This window comes from Ambystoma mexicanum, chromosome 6q (genome assembly GCF_040938575.1).
Source record: "Ambystoma mexicanum isolate Mex_15411 chromosome 6q, UKY_AmexF1_1, whole genome shotgun sequence".
In the NCBI taxonomy this organism is placed as follows: Eukaryota; Metazoa; Chordata; class Amphibia; order Caudata; family Ambystomatidae; genus Ambystoma; species Ambystoma mexicanum.
Window position 1 is genome coordinate 1,146,922,169 of NC_090937.1, and position 21,162 is coordinate 1,146,943,330.

Consider the following 21,162-nt stretch of genomic DNA (forward strand, 5'->3'; position numbering starts at 1 on the left):
TGGACTGGACGAATTATCCCACGGGACTCTAGGTTTTTGATAATTTCTGTCAGGGACTCCATAGACGCGAGAAGCAAGTGATATTGCTTCACGAATACAGGAATCATACCAGGGTCCATGGGAATTGAGGTAGTATGTACCTCGGTGCAACCACAGTCGTACGAGTCCATGGCAAAGATATCTTGAAAATCTAAGAACACCTGTTTCAACTTCTGCTTTGGTTCCTCAGTTTCACGGGTATCAGCGAGGTTGACCCACTCTTCAACCATTTGCCTGAAGCCTGTTCTCCCCCGTAAGGGCAGGAAGAGTACACCAGGAAATTCCCCCTTTGCCGGGTGAATATCCTTTCTGCTGGTATGTCATTGTCATAGCAGTCATTAGGGATTGGTCCTATAAATTCATTTCCTAAATCCATGGAAAAATGTTGGCCATTCCAGTATTGGTGCCTGCGCCCAGAGTGATACTGCTAAGGTCGCTGTTATCCACCACTATTGGATTGGTGTTGTGTTCTACATTAACTACCGGTGTTGGGTTTAGCCCCAACCCATGCTGTTGGAGATGGGCAATGAGGTGTACATACGTGTCTGGATTTTGAAGTTTCTTTCCTGTTTCAATTTTTAAGTCAAGTGGGATTTGTCGGGTCCATCCTGGGATGGTGACCTCCTCTCCAATTTCAACTTCAAACACATATGACAGCATTTGAGCTGACTGAAATGCCTTTTCAGAATCATCAAAGCCCATTGGATTGCCCCCCAGTCGGGACCAGGCCCTGTAATTCATAAGGTCCAAATTAATTGCAAACCCATTGAGAATGTCACTGCCTAATTAGAATGCAGCAGGGACATCTGGCACACCCAACAATTATGCACTATGCTTTTATCACATGTGGAAATTTTGAGCATACACCTGCTAGGCAGGAGATGTTTAGAGTTGGGAGTTTCCAGGCCCATTTCTCACTTATCAATCAATTTAAATGTGGGAATGGTTGGATCTTTTGGGAGTTTCCTGAACACACCTTCGCTAAGGAAGCTCTTTCCATTGTTCAAGCACACTCTGGCGAGAACAGAGCCCCTCTCCTCATTTAACTGAATGGGGAGGAACAGCTGTTCTCTTATTTTCTGAATCTCAGCCAAACTGTGAGCTGGTTTTTCATCACTTTTGACTGCAGGAGTTGGATTTCCTGATTGGGGATTGGTATAACATTTCAAAGTATTTCCTCCCAGTGTGGAATGCCACTTGAAACTGAAAGGAAGGTTGATTTTCAAGAATGGAGAGGTGTTCCCATCACCAGTTTGATGTCCTACAGCAATTACTGTAATGTTAGGTATTTGTTTATTTTGGAAATGAAACTCAATTTGATCAGATTTTTGTTCAACCATGTGGCATGTGCCATTTAAACTGACTTAGTTGATGCTTTGTTTCAATTTTATTGGCCGGTAAGTCTGAGTCCAGAGGACCTTGTTCACAAAGTCTATTAGGGGGGACAACCTGCAAAGGATGTCCTTCCCTAATAGACAGTGGGTTCCCTCTTGAGTCACAACTATGACAGGGTGCTTCACCTTATGTTGCCCTATTTTAATTTCCAGATCCACAGTCCCCTCGACAGGAATTTCATTCCCATCGAAGTTCTGGAGTTGTCCAGGAAGAGGGGTGAGAGGGATCTGGTGTCTCTCCCCCTTCCTGAACATAGCTACTCAAAGGCCCTTTTGGACAGAAGAGTGGCTTGGGATCCAGTGTCCACCAGTGCTAAAAATGCAAACTGCCCTTGGATTCCGACGGGGGCATAGAAAGTACCTTCTTTCTCCTCCAATAGGCAAAGGTAATGGGAATTTTGGGCAAGCTGGGTGGTTAATTTCTTTATTTTGGACTCCTACACTGTGGGATTTTGGACAGTATTCTGTGTTGGAGTCTGGGAATCTGTGAAGGAAATTTGGCATCCTGAAATAGGCTGGATTTTGGAATCCCCTTTTTCCCTTAGCCCTGTGCTGCCCCCCCCCCTCTTACCAGGAGACAGTCACTGGAACCAGTTTGTGGGGAGGATCCCTCAGTTACTGTTACCTTCACAGGATGACATTTCTGGGGTTCAGGGATGGGCGATTCTGAATCAGTCCCCACACCTACCCAGTACAGGTTCTGGTCTCTTGGGACCCATTTTTCCTTGGGAGGAATTCCCTCATCCCTGAAGGAGAAGATTTTTTTCCCAGAATCCTGCAAGGATTCTTCCCCTTCAAACTGGAGGACACTGACTTCCTTCACAAAATGGCTCTTTTTAGTGTCTTTGTTTCTTCTATCCACCCTCTGTTCCCTGGGTTGCAGATTTTTGAGAACAATAGATTTTAGTTTCAGTTCTGGGGTGTCCAGGGGTTTTTCAGGGGTGAGGAAGGAAGCTTCCTCTAAGGCTTTGCACCCCCCTTCCTCCTGTGCCTCCTCCTCTGGAATCGGTGGGTTGTAGGGGTTCTCTCCCCATCATTGTTCCAGGGTGCCAGACCCTTGGTTTGAGGGGTTCTGAGTTGCCATGTTCATCTGAGGGTTCTGCTGTGCCCTCAGCATGCAACTCATCTCCCGAGTTGGGACACCCCCTGGCTGGTATGAGGGTCTTTGGCCAAATCTCGGTTGTTCTCGGGAAGGGTAACTATCCCTTCTCCCGGAGTACCCTCATGATTGGGGATTCCCTTGGTAGCCCTCCACCATCTGCCTCCCCTCTCCCGGATTGGGTGGTCTGGCCTCCTAAAAGCATGGAAAGAAAGGAGGATTGTCCTGCAGGTTGGGGTTTGGAAGGTACCAGGGGAAGAAGTTTAACCCAGGACTTGGGGGATTACTGCCCTCCTGAAGGAAGTTAGGAGGGAAGTTTCCTGGGTCAGGACTCACCTGATTGGACCTCGCTGGTCCGGAGGAGTACACACGTACCACAAAATAGTTCTGTTGTCCTTATATATGGGACTGATATAATCAGCAGAGATAGAGGTCACATTGGTGGGGTTTCCTACCTGACTACCACCTGCTGTAGGTGTTCTTTGCCTCTGATTTGGCTGGTTTTGGGAAGGTGTGTTTTTGGGCCCCCGACCCCCATTTCTAGGTCCAAAATGGGGTCCAGCTTCACCTCCACCACCTTAGCAGCAATGGGGGTGTTGGTTGGTTTGGGGTTTTTGGTTTGGTTTTTGCTCTCTACAGGTTTTTGTTCCACGTAGATCCGATTAGCCTGCTCTACCACAAGTCCAGGGTCCTGTTGTCATGAAAATCTCTTACCAGCTGTGTCATTATATATTTTGGGAGCGCATGAAAATAGGTGGTTATGAATTCCCTACTATTCATGCGCACCCATCTGATAGTTTGTGCCTAGGTGCGTTTTAGCTCCTGCACAAATTCTCTTGGGGTCTGATCCTCTCCACACTGCAGATTGTAGTCCACTTTGCAGGCCTCCTGGGGGTTTCTGTATGTGGAAAAGTGCTTCAAGATGGCAGCCTTGTAGGTGGACCACCTTGAATGGTTTTGGTCTTCCAGCCCAGCAAAGAAGCTTGAGTACTCTGGAGAGATCGTCCATTTGGCTTAGTCTATGCAATTATGGCTATTTTTGACATTAAAAGAGTCCATCATCTGTTCATACAGCTCCAGATGCTCCCAGACAGAATATTTGGCATTCTTGTGATATAGGGACATGGCATTTCTAATAGCTTTAATCTGTTTCATGGAGTCTTTCACCAGAGCTCTCTTTTGTTTACTGCTTCACCTGAGTCCATTCGCCCTCAGACTCAGAGCTGCTGCGATTTGAGGTCCCTTCTTTAACTTCTAAGCGCTCCCTAATTCTTTGATCTTGTAAGTATCTCACAGAATGGTGGGGCCTAGTTTCTTCTTCCCTGTTGGGCCTTGGGTTCTCTGGGTCACTCCCTTGGACTCCCTCTTTCGCACAGCTGAGTAGACTTCTGACTCCTCCCTGCTTCCAGGGTTGGTGGATGTTAGGCAGAATCCTGTGCAGTTCCCTTAGGGAACACTGCAAAAAGATTAAGACTACAGGATTAAGCAGTAAACCCAAATGGTAGCAGTCTGCACCACCCAGATTTACCTGGTAGCTGTGGCTGAGCAGTCAGACTTCTCTCAAGAAGAGTAGGGCAGTATATAGAGTATACACAATAGGGCTAAAAACACAGTAGAGCAAACAAACACTGACCAGAGCTTTGTATCAAAAGTATATAATTATTTATTTAAAACACACTTTAGGCAATACACTAGCACTCTAAATCAAAAGCAAGTTAAAACACAGTCAGGTAAAGTATAAATTTCTCCCTTGATAACTATACAAGTCAGAGTTAAAACACCACTATTTGTTAAAACAGATGTTAGCGCGTAACCTAGATGGCACTCCAATAGTTAAGTTAAAGGGAGAGGAAAAGGCAGGGCATAAGAATAAAACAGTTCCCAACACTTTTAGAAGTTCAAAGCAAGGGAGTAAAGGCAGTATACACTGTAGAGCCAAAGTTCATAGGCCAGGCCCACTTTAAATGGAGCAAAGCGAAATGTGCCCAAGATCACACAGTTTAAAATGCACCAAAGGTCTTTGCAGAATGTTCAAAAGAGGTTGGGGTGATTCAAGAAGTAAAGTTAGAATGTCTGGGGCCAACCCAGTTGGAAAGCCAAGGATTTAAGGGTCACCTTTAGCAATCCGTGGAAAGGGAGGCCAGGCAGAACACAGTACCTTAAAGAGAGAGGAAGCTCCAACGGTGGCAGTTGTTCCTGGAAGTGGTTGCAGTTTGTTGTTTCGACCAGGGGAAGAGAGGTTCTCATCGAGGAGGAAACTTGGAGTCGTTGCACTGCCCAGGGATGAAACCAGCCACGGAGTTCGTGGGTTAAAAGGTGTGTTCCTTTTATTCGCGGTCAAAGTGGTGAAGCTTGGCTATCCAGCCACCGGGGTGCTTGGCACAGGCGATTCGACCAAGAGACATCTTTGGAAGGTGAAAGGGGTTAACTGGTTGATCCCACCAGCTCAAAGGAAGAAGACTCGTCCAGCAGAAGATCTTCTCTTGTCGTTGGGAAAGTGGTGAGTTTGTTGCAGCAGGGTTCCACCGGTGGTGTTGTCGTTGCAGATGGCTCAGCTTCTTCCCTCTTCGGATTCTTAGGTCCTGTGGCGACTTCTGAAGTTCCAGTCTCAAAGGCCCTGCTTTTATGCAGAAAAACCCCCATTCAACAGCCTAGCTGTCACTCACACATGCTAAGTGGTGAGCCGGGCGGCTCACCACCGTGCCAATCCGAATAGAGTGCAACTTGGGTTGCTAAGGCAAAGCAGTCTAGGGTGCCAATTCCCCTCCCCACACATCCTGTGGAACCCAGACAGAGTGGCACCATTTGGAGGGCTTCTGTGGAGAAGGCCGCCAAAAAGTGGAACAAAGGGCCCAACCTTGGTTGGAGTTACAGAGACGGACACGAATGCCATTTTAGAAAAGAGTTCTGTCAAAAAGACCCAACCGTTGATTTAATATTAAATAAATAAACCAGCGGTATCTTTAACATTGCACCAAAAAGTAGTGCGTTTAAAATCAATGGGAAAATCCCATATGAAATATTCCGTTGGAATATTTTGCGTGGTAACCACTGCCACCAGCCAGAAACTCGACAAGTGGGGACTGGACAGTGCCCCCTTGAAAACAGACCCAGGGGAAATCCAATTAACCCCTTCCAGTACTTCCACAATATGATGGTTTGTACTGGTTCTGTTCACAATTTTGAACTAGTAAAGTCAATGGTGACTTTACATGCCCTGGGAGACAGTAGTCAGTCCCAGGGTATGGAGTCTATGTTTGGGGTCACTATGACACCCCTGTGTTACTGAACTGAGGGTGCTGTGTAAGACATACACAAAAACAGATGATACCCTTTGGAGAAAAAAAACACATAGCCCATAAGCACAGAAAAAGTCAAAGACATACCTCAAATCATGCCTAAGAGTGGGAGGAAAATAGTCTCACTCTTAGCAGGAGAAAAAACAAACCCCAAAAATCCAGCAAAGCTGCTGGGGGACTCACTAGGTTTGGGAAATTAGCCTTATGAGAGAATTCTCCCTAACAGTGGAGGATCCATCCCACTGCCCTGATTGGGTGGAGGATTTTAGAATGCTCTTTTGGGGCCTCAATTCACGCACTTTTTGTTCTGCAAAGCGAACTAAATGCTCTCTTTGTAGATGATGCTTCTGCAGGTTTAGCTCCCTGAGTCTCTCCTCATAGGAGTCTTCCTGATCAGATATTTCAGCCATACCATTTTGGAATCTGTACAGAGACGTCTGCCCATCAATCCCTGATGGGTGGAAGCCTGCCTGTTCAATCATGCTGGACCTACTAGAGTCTGGCTGCCTCATGATTCCTGGTTCTTGTGAACCGGTGACATGGAGTTAGCAGTACCTGGTGTATACAAGGTGGTAAATGTTTTTGAGACCCTTGGTACAGAGGGCATCACACTGTTCTCAAGGGTGGCACTGTCTGTCTCTACTTGTTCAGGGTCCCTCACATTTGGATTCATCCCAGCATATTTTTCTTCTAACAGCTCAAGTTTCTCTCTCTCAGCCCCTATTTCCTAGTGGTAGGCTAAGACCTGAGCCTTTTGTTCTTCTGTCAGGGCCTGACCTACCTCTGTTACTTGCTCTTGAGCTGCCACCTGCTTGTGGAGTCCACTGTTCTCATCACAGAGGGCCTCATTGTCTTGTTGTGCTGCCTGTATGGCCTGGAAACACTAAGACCATTTTTGTTGCAGGAGATTCATCTCCTGATTTTGCGCATTTTTAGCTTGGGTGTTCTCTTCTAGAGCACCTTCTACTTGTCTGGTGTACCCCAATAATTTTTAATATTCTACTTTGAGTTTGTTCAGTTCCTGGAGGTCTAGCTCTCTTTTCTGTAGGTCTGTTTTTAAGTATCTCACTTCCTGACACAGGGCATCTTTTTCCTGATACAGGGTGCCCCTCTGTTCAGTCAGGTCATCCAGCTGTTGTTTGATAGTACTTAATTCTGGCGTTCTTGGTTAAATTCTGTTTGGAAGTGGAGTTCTTTAATGATTAATTTATTATTCTCCTCTTCCAACTTTTTGATCTGATTTTGTAACATGGTTATTTGTTCTGAGCAGGTTCTGTTATATTTTTAATGTTGATTCAGTTTCTGTTGACTCTCCAGAGTCAACGTTTTCCTGACACTCCACTTTTAATGCATCTAATTGGGCCTCTTGCTCTGAATTATTTTGTTGTTGTACACAGAAGTCCTTTTTTAGCTGTTTCATGTAGTTTTCAAATTCTACCTCAGAATCTTGGCTCTTTTACAATTTCTCTTCTACAAGTTTTAATTCAGCCTGGATTTGGTTTAAGAGCTCAGACTGGTTTTGTGCAAGTGTTCTATTTTCTTCATATTTTTCTCCATAACCCCCATGTGGAGATATATGTAGGCTGTGAGTTGGACCATTTTCATCTGCTCCTCTTTAATACTCAGAGTCATATAGAACTCGCTCAAGGCTTGATTTAATAGGCCACTATCCTGCCACACATCTATGTTCAAGGAGGTAACCTGTTGCATCATTTCTACTAGCCAGGCCTCCTGATTTTGCTCTGCCCATTCCCCTCTAATGAATAGTTTGTGCAGGAAGTGCTGCCTAGCCATGTTTAGCTCCACTCTGGCCATTATGAAGAGTGTTGTTCCTTTGTTAAATTATTTCTCTATGGACAAATCTGTACTTTGTTGCTTTTGTCTAGTTCAGGGTTAATTTTACTTTATTTTAACACAAAAGCCTGATACTTAGGGTCTAAGTTTTGGGATGGCGCTTTTACAGTGTAACACAGTATTCTAACCCCAAAAAGTATCACTACTTTTCTGGGTTAGTCTGCTGTGTTAAGCTGTCACGGGTGGAAACACTTACCTCAATCCCGGCATGAGACCCCACTGTGTCACGGATTTAAAGACACAGCACACTCCAGACCAGGACTCTTTCCACTGGCCAGGGATGTGGCGCACAATAAAAACACTTTCAATTTATTTATGTTAGATTCAGCTTTGAGAAGGCAGCCAACCCATCTCACACCCCCCTTGATGAACATCCCATGTCGTAATGGACCATGGACCAGGCCGGTGTGTCATAATTAAATATTTATTTATTTTTAAATTCAAATGAAAATCGAACACATTCGATATAGGGCAGCAATCACCAGTGTGGTGATCATTACACAGCACAATAATAGGATACACTTAATTTAACTTTCTAACATCAGACACATCAATGAAATTATGAGTTGAAACAAAATCACTTTTGGGTAATATTTCTAGATGCACCACTGTTATGCATCCCCCCTGCAACACTCCCCCAAATCCCTATTAACCAAGTTTTGTGTGGGTGGAAAGGAGTAGCAAGGAGTCAGATATAATAGGCAAAAATCAGATTGGAAATCCGTCCTACCACCCCTGAGGCCAAAATAGGATTGAAAACCCTTGAAAATGAGCAAATGGCACTTGGATTTCACTGAATAGTTATTTTACATGTGCGGTAGAATGAATCAGACAGGAATTGGTGTGGCTAGGCTAAAGGGGCAAGAAAATGTATAAGCTACAAGGCAAAATACTAAACAACAGTAGACAGGTGAGAAAATCAATTTTTGGAAGAAAAACGGTGCAGCAAAATTACACATGGCAGAATTGCAATTTCTTAATTTACACAGGTTTAAAACAAGCAGAGAGTTTAGGAAACTAGCTAAATAGTCAAAATCGGTACAAAGGCACATCACAGGTCTGAGACAGAAGTGAAAGGGTGACTCTTTATGGCTGACAGTATGGGATTCTTTATTGGAAAGGAAAATCAGATTTTGAAAGGGAAACACTTTCACGGGCAAACTCGGTTTTGTTACCAAAATGATTTCTTCTACTGTAACTATATTTTAATGGCTAAATTATTAAAGAAAGACACGGTACGCGAGGAGTTTTATTTGCAAGGTTAACCTATTCACGCCGTTTTCATCCCCATGGGAAATTAATTAATTTATTCAAAATAGTGCTAAGAACTTACATCACGGACTGGAATGATTTGGAAGGAATTACGCTAACACAAGGAGACTAACACAGATTCTCCTAAGGGCAAGATACATACAGGATTCTGACAATTTAGGAAGTTACTAGGGTACTTATAGGATTTTTCTAGGGTTAGAATACAAGGTAACAGAACAGTGTATGAAGCTTTTTGGTTACTGGGGAGGGTGATACTGATAAAATGCACTTGAATCTGGTAGTTTGGACAGCTAACCAGGTCTCTGTACAGCGGTACAAGGACCGGGTCACTGTGCAGCGGCTGCACTCTCCATTAAGTGTACAGAGGTGCAACCGGGGTCTGGTCACAGTGGACAGCGGGGTGCATCAGCTGGGCAAGGACAGTTATGGTCACTAGATTTTCCCAAAAGGTAAGCAGCCCTTCCCCCTTCCTCCCTGAAATATTGGGATTTTTGTAGGGTTTAGTTCTGGATAGTGGTTCTGCCTGGATAGGAGGTTCGGCCTGGATCTGGATCAGCAACCTCTGGCCTGGCTCTGGAGTCTGGAGTTTTGCAGGGTGAATGTTGAATGTCTGGATCTCTGGTTTTTGAATCTCCTGAATTTTGGCTGTGGGATTTTTTGAAAACTCAGACTCTCTCTGTGCTTCCTCTTTTTTATAAGCAGGATAACATCAGAGAATTTTTGCTATGTGGGCGGAAGTAACCTGGAAATACCTCTAAGATGAGATAGATCAGGCTGTGTATATCGCCACCCCTCTGTAGGCAGATTGGTTCCAGAGGAGTGCCATCAGTTTTAGTGTGTATGTGTTTATGATGTGCTTTGTTTCCCCACAGTTACTTTTACCAAAATCAGTTATGAACACAAAACGCTTATATGTACAATTGTTATCCTTATGAAAATCAGATAGGCATCTTTCCATTAAACTGTACATCTGTGTCCGGTACGCTTTCCCCAGAAATGCCCCTTTAATGCCATTCACTACCTCCACATGCTAGGAAGACCCACGTAGTCTCTTCTTGCTGATACCAAAATTACATTAAAAACCATCATAACTTCACATTGCTGCTTATCTTGATTACTGAAATAGATGTCTTAATATGAAAAGTCTTTTAAATCAAATGTGGGTGGTATTTCCAACCCTCCAGCCAAATGTCTTTACCTGGTCAGCTTACACCAGGGGTTGTCATGACTCCTCCTTTGAAGGAAAACACGTGGGTTGGAATCTCTCTTTGTCCTTGGTAGCATCTCTGCCAGGCAGTCTAAGGCACCTTGTAATTATCACACCTGACAGCCCAAAGAACAGGGTCCATGCCCTAGCAGTATCAAATTCTGGGAGGTGCGACATTTGGCCTTTAAGCCAAACTGGTCCAACAGGAATGCCTGAGCTTAAGCCAGGCTGTTTAAGTTCTTTTTGTGAAGAAAAATAAAATATACAGAGTAAAATACCTATTTTTGTGCAGCTTTTCTTCCCATAATATACAGTTATGTTTCTGGGCATTTTACAGTATTATTTTCATTCACCTTTCACATTGTCATTTCACTGCTTTACAAAGTAGGGCAACACAGGTTCATTTTATTTTTCATGTTCATTTAACACATGGGGTTTTCCTTGCATTTGCATTCTGAAGGCTTTCAGATCTCTAGTCAATTTCTATACACAGGGATATGTTCAAGAAATGGGTTCTTTGAAACTGACACCAGGCAAAGGAGAAAAAAGAACTTCTTTTGAAGTGTTTTCCATGTGTTGATTTGTTTCCAAAGTGAATGATAGCCGTGGGGCCTAAAATGAAATTCCTGCTTTTCACAGACTTTATTTGACACAACAATGCCCTTCAGTGAGGGAAGACCCTCATTTGATGGTGTTCATCCTGAATATAGTTGGACAAAGATGTGTTGTACTGGAACCAAACTGATTGATGTTTAAAGATGAAAATAGCACCAGTGCATGGTTCTTTTAAACACAGAACATTTTCTTTTGCAGTTTTAAGTTTTTGCAAATCACAACACAGCAGCTCTGAGCCATTCTACCTTTGAATTCCTCTCTTTGGATTCACATGAAGAAAATAAATGCTGCCATTCTTCTGTAATTGCTAAAACTCAGTTTTGTGATGCACGGGAATATGTGCTCAGCAGATACAGCGCAGCCATGATTTTCTTTTTTGTAACTGCTAAAATGCAGTTTTGTGATGCAGGGATTTCTGTTGGGCTGGTAATGTACCCTTCAGGTGAGTGGGGGTAGGCTGGGTGAATGGGTGTAGAGTGAGTGAGTGTGGGTAGGGTGGTGGGGGTAAAGTGAATGGGGGTAGGGTGAGTAAGGTTTTAAGGGTGGAGAGTGTGGGGATATGGTAGGTGAGTGGGGATGGAGAAGTGGGATTCGGGTACTGGCGTAATGGGGGCCCCTGCAGACCCCATGGGGTGGGGGGCCTGCAAGCACATGTCCAGGGAGGGGGACCCATTAGGAGGAAAAATAAATAAAAATATTTCTTTTTTTAAAAAAAATAATGTTTTTTTCTTTTTGCATTCAGTCTGCATTCATAAATAAATAATTACTATAATAGAAATTATTTCCGTTAAGAACCAAACCATAACAGAAATAATTTATTTATGAAAGCAGAGTGACTACAAAAATAAACTTTCTTTTTGAAGTCCGAGGGCTCCCTCCACCCCATGGCATTGAAGACCCTAGGCTGGAGGCCTCCATGTCATGGGGTAGGGGGAGTCCTATGATTTCAAAAATAAATCGTTTATTTTTGAAGTCACTCTGCTTTCATAAAGAAATTATTTCATTATGGTTTGGTCCTTAACAGAAATAATTTCTTTATGAAGTCAGATTGACTTCAAAAAGAAACCCTTTCTTTTTGAAGTAATAGGGCTCCCCTAAACCCCATGACATGTGCATGTATGGTGAAAAGGTGCACACTTAAATAGGTGGCTGCCTGTGTGAGTGTATAGTGAAAGGGTACACACTTAAATGTATGGGTTGGTGCCTGGGTGTGTGTGCCTGTATGGTGAAAGGGTGCACACTGAAATGTGCGGGTGGCTACCTAAGTGTGCCTCTATGGTGACAGGGTGCACACTTAAATGTATGGATGGCTGCCTGGGTGTGCCTGTATGGTGAAAGAGTGCACCCTTAAATGTATGGATGGCTGGGTTTGCCTGTGTGTATATGGTGAATGGTGTGTGTGCGGCGGTTCTGGGGCACAACAAAACCTACATTTCGGGACGGCTAACCCTTCAAATGTTGGGAGAGGTGCTAACTTCATGGGTGGTGGGGGAGGGGCAAACTTATTTGTGTGGGGGCATCTAATTTCTTTATGCATTTTAATGAGACTATTCTAGTACAGCTTCAATGTCACAAGCAGTTAACTCTCTCTCTCCTTCAAGGTTGCACCCACCCACTTATGGACTGCTGTGAGAATGAGTGGTCTCCTGTTCCCTCTCTACCCTTCCAATCACTCCACTGGCATGCAAGTACTAAACCCACATCACAATTTCAATTGCCTAAAAAAATTGCCATTTGAATGCAGGTACTAACAGTGAGATGCTTTATGTTAGTAATTGCTGGGCTCTTGTTAACAGCGAAAACCAGGCACTGTTTAACATCTGTGTCCTTTTCTGTCCAGCAACTGCTCTGAAGGTCAGCCAGGTCGAGTCAACATAGTCCAAAATCCAGGGGGGGGGTGTCCTGAATCCCACTCAACTCAATGGTGTTGCACCACTACTTGTGTTTAATGCCTTGATTACTTATTCATAATCTTCATTACTCCTAGCCCTATTCTTCCTCATCCCAGTACTTGTGTATGAGGCAGTACTTGTGTATGAGGCACTCTGCCTCATACACAATTACTGGGATGAGGTAGAGATACATGGAGGTAATACCTGACTTAGCTACCTGTAATCTTCATTACTCCTAGTCCCACTCTTTCTCATACCAGTACTTACCTATGAGGCAAGGCGCCTATACTTAAGCTCTGGGAAGAGGGATGTGGAGGTAATTCTGGTCAAGGGTGCTGATTTTGGAGGTTGGGGTAGTGGTGGGTGGGAGAGGGGATGTGTGGGGGGGCGGGTTTGTGCGACAAAACATAATGGTTTTCCATGTCCAGGCTAAGCAGGCATGGTATGTGGTATTAGTGGCTGGAGAGCCATTTTGGTGCAGTCAGTCTAGTCATTCCTCTGTTTGGTATGACTATTTTTTAACTGGGCATTTCTGATAAAGCAGTCCTATTAAGTGTAGTCACTTGGCTAGATTGGCATTTGGGTGCTGACAGTCTCTCTCTCAGCCCCTATTTCCTAGTGGTAGGCTAAGACCTGAGCCTTTTGTTCTTCTGTCAGGGCCGGAACTACCTCTGTTACTTGCTCTTGAGCTGCCACCTGCTTGTGGAGTCCACTGTTTTCATCACAGAGGGCCTCATTGTCTTGTTGTGCTGCCTGTATGGCCTGGAAACACTGAGACCATTTTTGTTGCAGGAGATTCATCTCCTGATTTTGCGCATTTTTAGCTTGGGTGTTCTCTTCTAGAGCACCTTCTACTTGTCTGGTGTACCCCAATAATTTTTAATATTCTACTTTGAGTTTGTTCAGTTCCTGGAGGTCTAGCTCTCTTTTCTGTAGGTCTGTTTTTAAGTATCTCACTTCCTGACACAGGGCATCTTTTTCCTGATACAGGGTGCCCCTCTGTTCAGTCAGGTCATCCAGCTGTTGTTTGATAGTACTTAATTCTGGCGTTCTTGGTTAAATTCTGTTTGGAAGTGGAGTTCTTTAATGATTAATTTATTATTCTCCTCTTCCAACTTTTTGATCTGATTTTGTAACATGGTTATTTGTTCTGAGCAGGTTCTGTTATATTTTTAATGTTGATTCAGTTTCTGTTGACTCTCCAGAGTCAACGTTTTCCTGACACTCCATTTTTAATGCATCTAATTGGGCCTCTTGCTCTGAATTATTTTGTTGTTGTACACAGAAGTCCTTTTTTAGCTGTTTCATGTAGTTTTCAAATTCTACCTCAGAATCTTGGCTCTTTTGCAATTTCTCTTCTATAAGTTTTAATTCAGTCTGGATTTGGTTTAAGAGCTCAGACTGGTTTTGTGCAAGGGTTCTATTTTCTTCATATTTTTCTCCATATCCCCCATGTGGAGATATATGTAGGCTGTGAGTTGGACCATTTTCATCTGCTCCTCTTTAATACTCAGAGTCATATACAACTCGCTCAAGGCTTGATTTAATAGGCCACTATCCTGCCACACATCTATGTTCAAGGAGGTAACCTGTTGCATCATTTCTACTAGCCAGGCCTCCTGATTTTGCTCTGCCCATTCCCCTCTAATGAATAGTTTGTGCAGGAAGTGCTGCCTAGCCATGTTTAGCTCCACTCTGGCCATTATGAAGAGTGTTGTTCCTTTGTTAAATTATTTCTCTGTGGACAAATCTGTACTCTGTTGCTTTTGTCTAGTTCAGGGTTAATTTTACTTTATTTTAACACAAAAGCCTGATACTTAGGGTCTAAGTTTTGGGATGGCACTTTTACAATGTAACACAGTATTCTAACCCCAAAAAGTATCACTACTTTTCTGGGTTAGTCTGCTGTGTTAAGCTGTCACGGGTGGAAACACTTACCTCAATCCCGGCATGAGACCCCACTGTGTCACGGATTTAAAGACACAGCACACTCCAGACCAGGACTCTTTCCACTGGCCAGGGATGTGGCGCACAATAAAAACACTTTCAATTTATTTATGTTAGATTCAGCTTTGAGAAGGCAGCCAACCCATCTCACACCCCCCTTGATGAACATCCCATGTCGCAATGGACCATGGACCAGGCCAGTGTGTCATAATTAAATATTTATTTATTTTTAAATTCAAATGAAAATCGAACACATTCGATATAGGGCAGCAATCACCAGTGTGGTGATCATTACACAGCACAATAATAGGATACACTTAATTTAACTTTCTAACATCAGACACATCAATGAAATTATGAGTTGAAACAAAATCACTTTTGGGTAATATTTCTAGATGCACCACTGTTATGCATCCCCCCTGCAACACTCCCCCAAATCCCTGTTAACCAAGTTTTGTGTGGGAGGAAAGGAGTAGCAAGGAGTCAGATATAATAGGCAAAAATCAGATTGGAAATCCGTCCTACCACCCCTGAGGCCAAAATAGGATTGAAAACCCTTGAAAATTAGCAAAATGGCACTTGGAATTCACTGAATAGTTATTTGTGCGGTAGAATGAATCAGACAGGAATTGGTGTGGCTAGGCTAAAGGGGCAAGAAAACGTATAAGCTACAAGGCAAAATACTAAACAACAGCATACAGGTGAGAAAATCAATTTTTGGAAGAAAAACGGTGCAGCAAAATCACACGTGGCAGAATTGCAATTTCTTAATTTACACAGGTTTAAAACAAGCAGAGAGTTTAGGAAACTAGCTAAATAGTCAAAATCGGTACAAAGGCACATCACAGGTCTGAGACAGAAGTGAAAGGGTGACTCTTTATGGCTGACAGTATGGGATTCTTTATTGGAAAGGAAAATCCGATTTTGAAAGGGAAACACTTTCACGGGCAAACTCGGTTTTGTTACCAAAATGATTTGTTCTACTGTAACTATATTTTAATGGCTAAATTATTAAAGAAAGACATGGTACGCGAGGAGTTTAATTTGCAAGGTTAACCTATTCACGCCGTAATACCTGACTTAGCTACCTGTAATCTTTATTACTCCTAGTCCCACTCTTTCTCATACCAGTACTTACCTATGAGGCAAGGCGCCTATACTTAAGCTCTGGGAAGAGGGATGTGGAGGTAATTCTGGTCAAGGGTGCTGATTTTGGAGGTTGGGGTAGGGGTGGGTGGGAGAGGGGATGTGTGGGGGGGCGGGTTTGTGCGACAAAACATAATGGTTTTCCATGTCCAGGCTAAGCAGGCATGGTATGTGGTATTAGTGGCTGGGGAGCCATTTTGGTGCAGTCAGTCTAGTCATTCCTCTGTTTGGTATGACTATTTTTTAACTGGGCATTTCTGATAAAGCAGTCCTATTAAGTGTAGTCACCTGGCTAGATTGGCATTTGGGTGCTGACAGTCTAGCTGTTTCTTACTGCGGCATTGTATATTTTTCTGGGCATCTGTGATAAAATGATATGATATAAGTCATTTATAATGCACCTGTACAGAAGTGTTTCTAGGCGCGACAAGACAAGGGAGGGAGGACCAGGCCAACAATCTTAATAGGCCTTGCGTCATTCAGATCGTGCAAGTGCGAGAACGAAAAGTGCAAGGGGAAAGGGAGTGGGGGAAGTGCAGGAATAAAAGGGCAGCAATGATCTGAGTAAGTGGCGTCTCTGGGTAGTGCAAGGAGGACAAGGGACTGTAGGGTTACGGCTACAGCCCCTAAGTGCAACGTAGGCCCAGAGGCAGTGCAAGGGTGACTGATCAAGAAAGACTCTGAGGGTAGCCAATCAACCAGTCAGTACAGCAGACAGATGGGTCAGGTAGGCCAGCAGAAGGGGAAAGACAGAAAGCAGAGGAGAAGAGGACACTTTTGAGCTGCTTGCAGAACTTCAGGTGGCCCAGGTCAAGTTTGAGAGGGGCAGGGAGGCCATTCCAAAGGGAGGCACCTGCAGAGGAGAGAGTTCTAACCCCCACTTTCTGCATGGAGAAGCGTCTAACTGTTAGAGAGTTGGAGGCAGCTGAGCAAAGGGCTTGAGAAGGAAGGTATTTTGGAAGAGGACGTTGGATGTAGTGCGGGCCTATGGCCCAGGATGCCTTGTGGCCAATGCAAAGGGGTTTGAACTTGATCCTTGCAGCAACCGTGAGCCAGTGGAGAGATTTTAGGGCTGGAGAGATATGATCCCTGGGCTTGAGGCCAAGGATAAGTCTTGCAGTCCTGTTCTGGATTAGTTGCAGAGGGCGGAGAGTAGAGGAAGGCAGATTGTGAAAGAGGTTGTTGCAGTAGTCCTGCCTAGAAAGAACTAGGGCTCTGGAGACAGTGAGTTTCTGGGAGAAAGTGAGAAGGGGAAGAGTCCTTTTGAAGAGGAGCAGCTGGTAGTGGGACTTTTTCTTGGTGATGTCCAAGATGTGAAGAGAGATGAGAGAGTGGAGTCAAAGATGACACCAAGGTTTTTTGCCTTGCAGGAAGGCGAAGGAAGAGGGCCCAAGGCGGGTGGCCAGAGTGAAAGTGGGAAAACAGGGGCAGGGGTCCCAATGAGGAGGGTCTCCATCTTACTGGCATTAAGGCAGAGATAGTTGGAGGTGCACCAATCCTGAATCGCGGATAGACAGTCAGGAATGAGCAAGAGAGGAGAGGAGTCTGAGGGGAGCCTGACAGAAAGCGGAGTATCAGCCGCATAATACTGAAAGTTAGAGGAGAAGGTAGAGATCAGGTGGGCCAAAGGGCCCAACCAGAGGTTGAAAAACCAGGGTGAGAGTCTGGAGCCTTGGGGAACGCCACAGGTATAGAGAGATGTGGCAGAGAGAAAGGGACCACGTTGGACCTTGGAGGGGCCGTCCAAGAGGAAGGAGGTCAGCCACTCAAGGGCTTGATCCATGATGCCCAGGTTCTCATGGAGTTGATTGATCAGGATGGCGTGGTTGACCGTGTCGAAAGCAGAGAAAAGACTAAGGTGGATGAGGACAGAAGGAATGCTGGAATCAAGGTTAGAGAGCAGATCTTCACGGGTGTTCAGGAGAGCAGTTTCCGTGCCTCTGGCAGCTCTGAAGCCAGACTGATGGTCATGGAGACAACCAACAGATTCAGTGTGGAGAGTAAGCTGGGAGATGGCCAGCTTTTCCAACAGTTTGCCCAGGAAACGGATGATGGAGATTGGCCAATAGTTTCCCGGGCAGGCAGGTTCGGCAGATGGCTTCTTGAGGAGTGGGTGCACAAGGGAGTGCTTAAGGGGAAAGGGGAACGTTCCAGTGGCGAAAGAGTGATTACAGAAATCAGCCAAGGCTGGAGTGAGGGTGTCAATATGGTCCTTGGTGGTTTTGAAGAGCAGGAGAGCACCTGTTTGGACCACACTTTCATAGATCAGACTTCTCTAGAAACATCATCAGGTGTTGTCAGAGAGAAAGAAGAGAAAGGAGGAAGTGAGGTAGAGATGGCCAAAGGGGGGCTGAGAGAGGAAGAGGGAGACAAAGAGGAGATGGAGGACAGTATGTCTTGAGTTTAAGTGGAGAAGTGAGAGGGCAGAGCCATACAGACGGCCTGGGAGGGAACAGGAGAGGTAAAGACTGCAAAAGGATTGGCCCATTCCTTGCAGATTTTAAAGAGTTTGGCCGTGTTGTTGGAGGCCACAGAGACGCGGGCTTGAATATGTGTTCTCTTCTTGATGAGTGTTATTGCTTCAACTGGCATTTTGGTGGAACCAGTCTAGGCATGTCTAAATGTGGCCAGGCATGCTTTACTGTAATGTTATTACGTGTCTACGTTGGTCTGCATTGTGCAGCCAGTTGGACATGTTTTCATTGTGGCAGGGCATATTTAATAGCAAAGCTTTCATGTTGCTGTGCACTGTTGATGATGTGCATGTATTGGATATGTTTTACACTATAAAACAATTGGAAACACTATGGCTTTTTAGACAATTTTCTCAGAAAGTGTGCTGTATATTGTATTAAACACATATCTATATCTTTCTCCTAGTCACAGTGCATTGTGCGGCATACCCCTTCAGCAGCACGTTTGTGTGTATTGCGCAAGCGTGATAATCTAGACTGGCCCAGAGAGTGGCGCAACCCATAATTTGTTGCCGAGTTGGGGGGTGGGCCCTCAGCATGGCTCGCAGGGAGGCCCCACATTTTGTGTTACACCACTTGATTAGGGTTGGTGTGTGTAGAGAGAGTGGGGGTAGGTTTGGTGAGTGTGGGTAGAGTGAGTGGGAGAAGAGAGAGAGGGTGGGGGGTTAAGGGAGTGTGTGTATTTATTTTGACTGCGAAAATAATCTTTATCTTTTGTAAAATCTGGTTTTTTAATGGCAGACTGTTGCTGCTGAAAGGTACGCGAGCCTGGGGCTGAATGAGCCACATGTTAGCATACAAGTGACTAGGTTTATTGGATTAAAAGCAAAGAAAAAGTTGGAAAAAGAAATGCTATGCCTCGTGTCTGACAGGGCATAGCTCACACGGGATCCCGCCTTTTCCTAGGCAAAAGCGCCTTCCACCACTCGGGTGGCTCAGTTTTTGGACAGAGACCCCTTACATCCCCCACACGGCTGCGACCTCGGGCTTCACTTACGATTCTCTCCTTGCTGTGCTCAGGCTCCACGACGATGATCGAGGACTGACCCTTTTTTCCCCTTTGTTATCGTAGGACGAGAGGCCACCATCCGGCCCAGGCTAGAGTCGCATGGTTTAGCATGCTTGAGGGGCTGGCAATGCTATTTTTGAAGAGTAGGGCGTGGCTAATTTATTTATTTATTTTGTCGTTTGTATAGCACGCCTAACCAGGAGGCATCAACAGTATACAATTTCCATGATTTCGTTATTAGTACACATATGCACTGCGGTGTGCAGAATAAAAGTACATTGCCAAGCTAACATTACACAGGTATTCCTTCCTCTGCAGCCCATAGTCAATGGGCTGCAACCCATGCACAACACGCAGGCGCCGATTTCAAGAGGTTCAGTGTGGAGAACCTCAACAGTCTCCTTTACATTCTTACAATCTTAATATTTATAATAGGCGCAACCCCAGAATATAGCAACTTTAAAGATTAGAAGCATTGCACGCTAGCATCAGAATTCAAAATAAAAAGTCACACAAATGACAGTTTAAAGGCAGTATTGCTTTCGCGTATTCACAAATCCAACAAAGTCAGAGAAACACAAAAAAGACGTTACATAGAAACATCTCATTTGTTATATTGGCTGTGAGCAGATATGTTCACAAGTTTGAAATATGTCATTGCATTCGTTCAGTGATGTCACTATATTCCACACCTAGTGATATTACTGCAGACCAGTACCAGTAGTATAACTACATTTTCAGGTCCCATCCCATACTTTGCCGCTCTGCGACCTGATGCTGACAAACTGCAAAAGGAATGCAGCGTGAATATAGAGTCAGCACCGCTGTCTCAGATCGCATTTTAAAATGAATCGGAAGAGATATCAAACCCAGGGACCGTCGCATAATTGCGGACCTCCAGCGCTCTTCCACCCAGTCAGTTAACCGCGCCTGCACCACATAAACGTGGCATGTGAAAATGACCTGGTTGCATGGCTGACCTGCAAACTTGCAAAGCGCCATACATAGCTGGTGCAGCACCCAATTCTGCGCGTCATGAAAACGGATGCTCCCTGCATCATCTAGCCGGCCTACTTACTTCACACTAAGCTCCCAACTGACATGACACACTATGCAGAATATTCCATGGCCTACCCCTGAAGCGTCCGTGCTCACCCAGGTAAGAGCACGACTGCCCCAGACCCCGGGCCGCATGAAATGCGGGACGATGGAGGGCCTGGGAGTTTAGGCGCGGGGTGGGGGGAAACGGCACGAAAGCAGTAGGGAGGGGCATACGAACAGCGACACAAGAAACAAAAGCCCAGGAAAGGGCAGGAAACAGCACCTCGGGAAGGTGCGAAATATAACAGCAAGGGCCAGGGGGGAAACCCGGCCCCCAAGAAGGAACAAAAGGCCTGGGGTGTATAAGTAAGCCAGGAAAGGAGAGGCGGCACAAACCAGGTAAAGAGCTCACCTCTCTCGGGTAGGCTCTTCGTGCCTGGATAAGGGGAAGGAAAAACGTTTGCTCTTGCGGGCTCACACATTTTCCACATCCTCTTAATTCGGTCTAAAACACAGGGCTGCGTGTTCGTCCAGCCATGCCGGAACAGGAGTGACGCAGAAGTACCAGCAGCAAGTGAACAGAGTACTTTCGCCATGGACAGGCGAGACGGACGAGAAAGATCGGTAGTAGAAGACCAGGAGAAGCAGAGGACGCACGGCGTGCAGGAGCAGGAAGGCATGGCTGACAGAATTCAGACGAGAAGGATGGCGGAAGGAAGAGCAAAAAGGGCTCAAGAATTCTCAGAATGGGCAAGGAAGGCAGAGAAAGAATATGGGGCACAATGGGTGCTGGAGATAATGCAGAAGGAAGAAAGGGCGAAGGCAACGTCACCCTTGCTGTTCATAGAGCCCAGCAGCAGCGAAGGAGAAGATG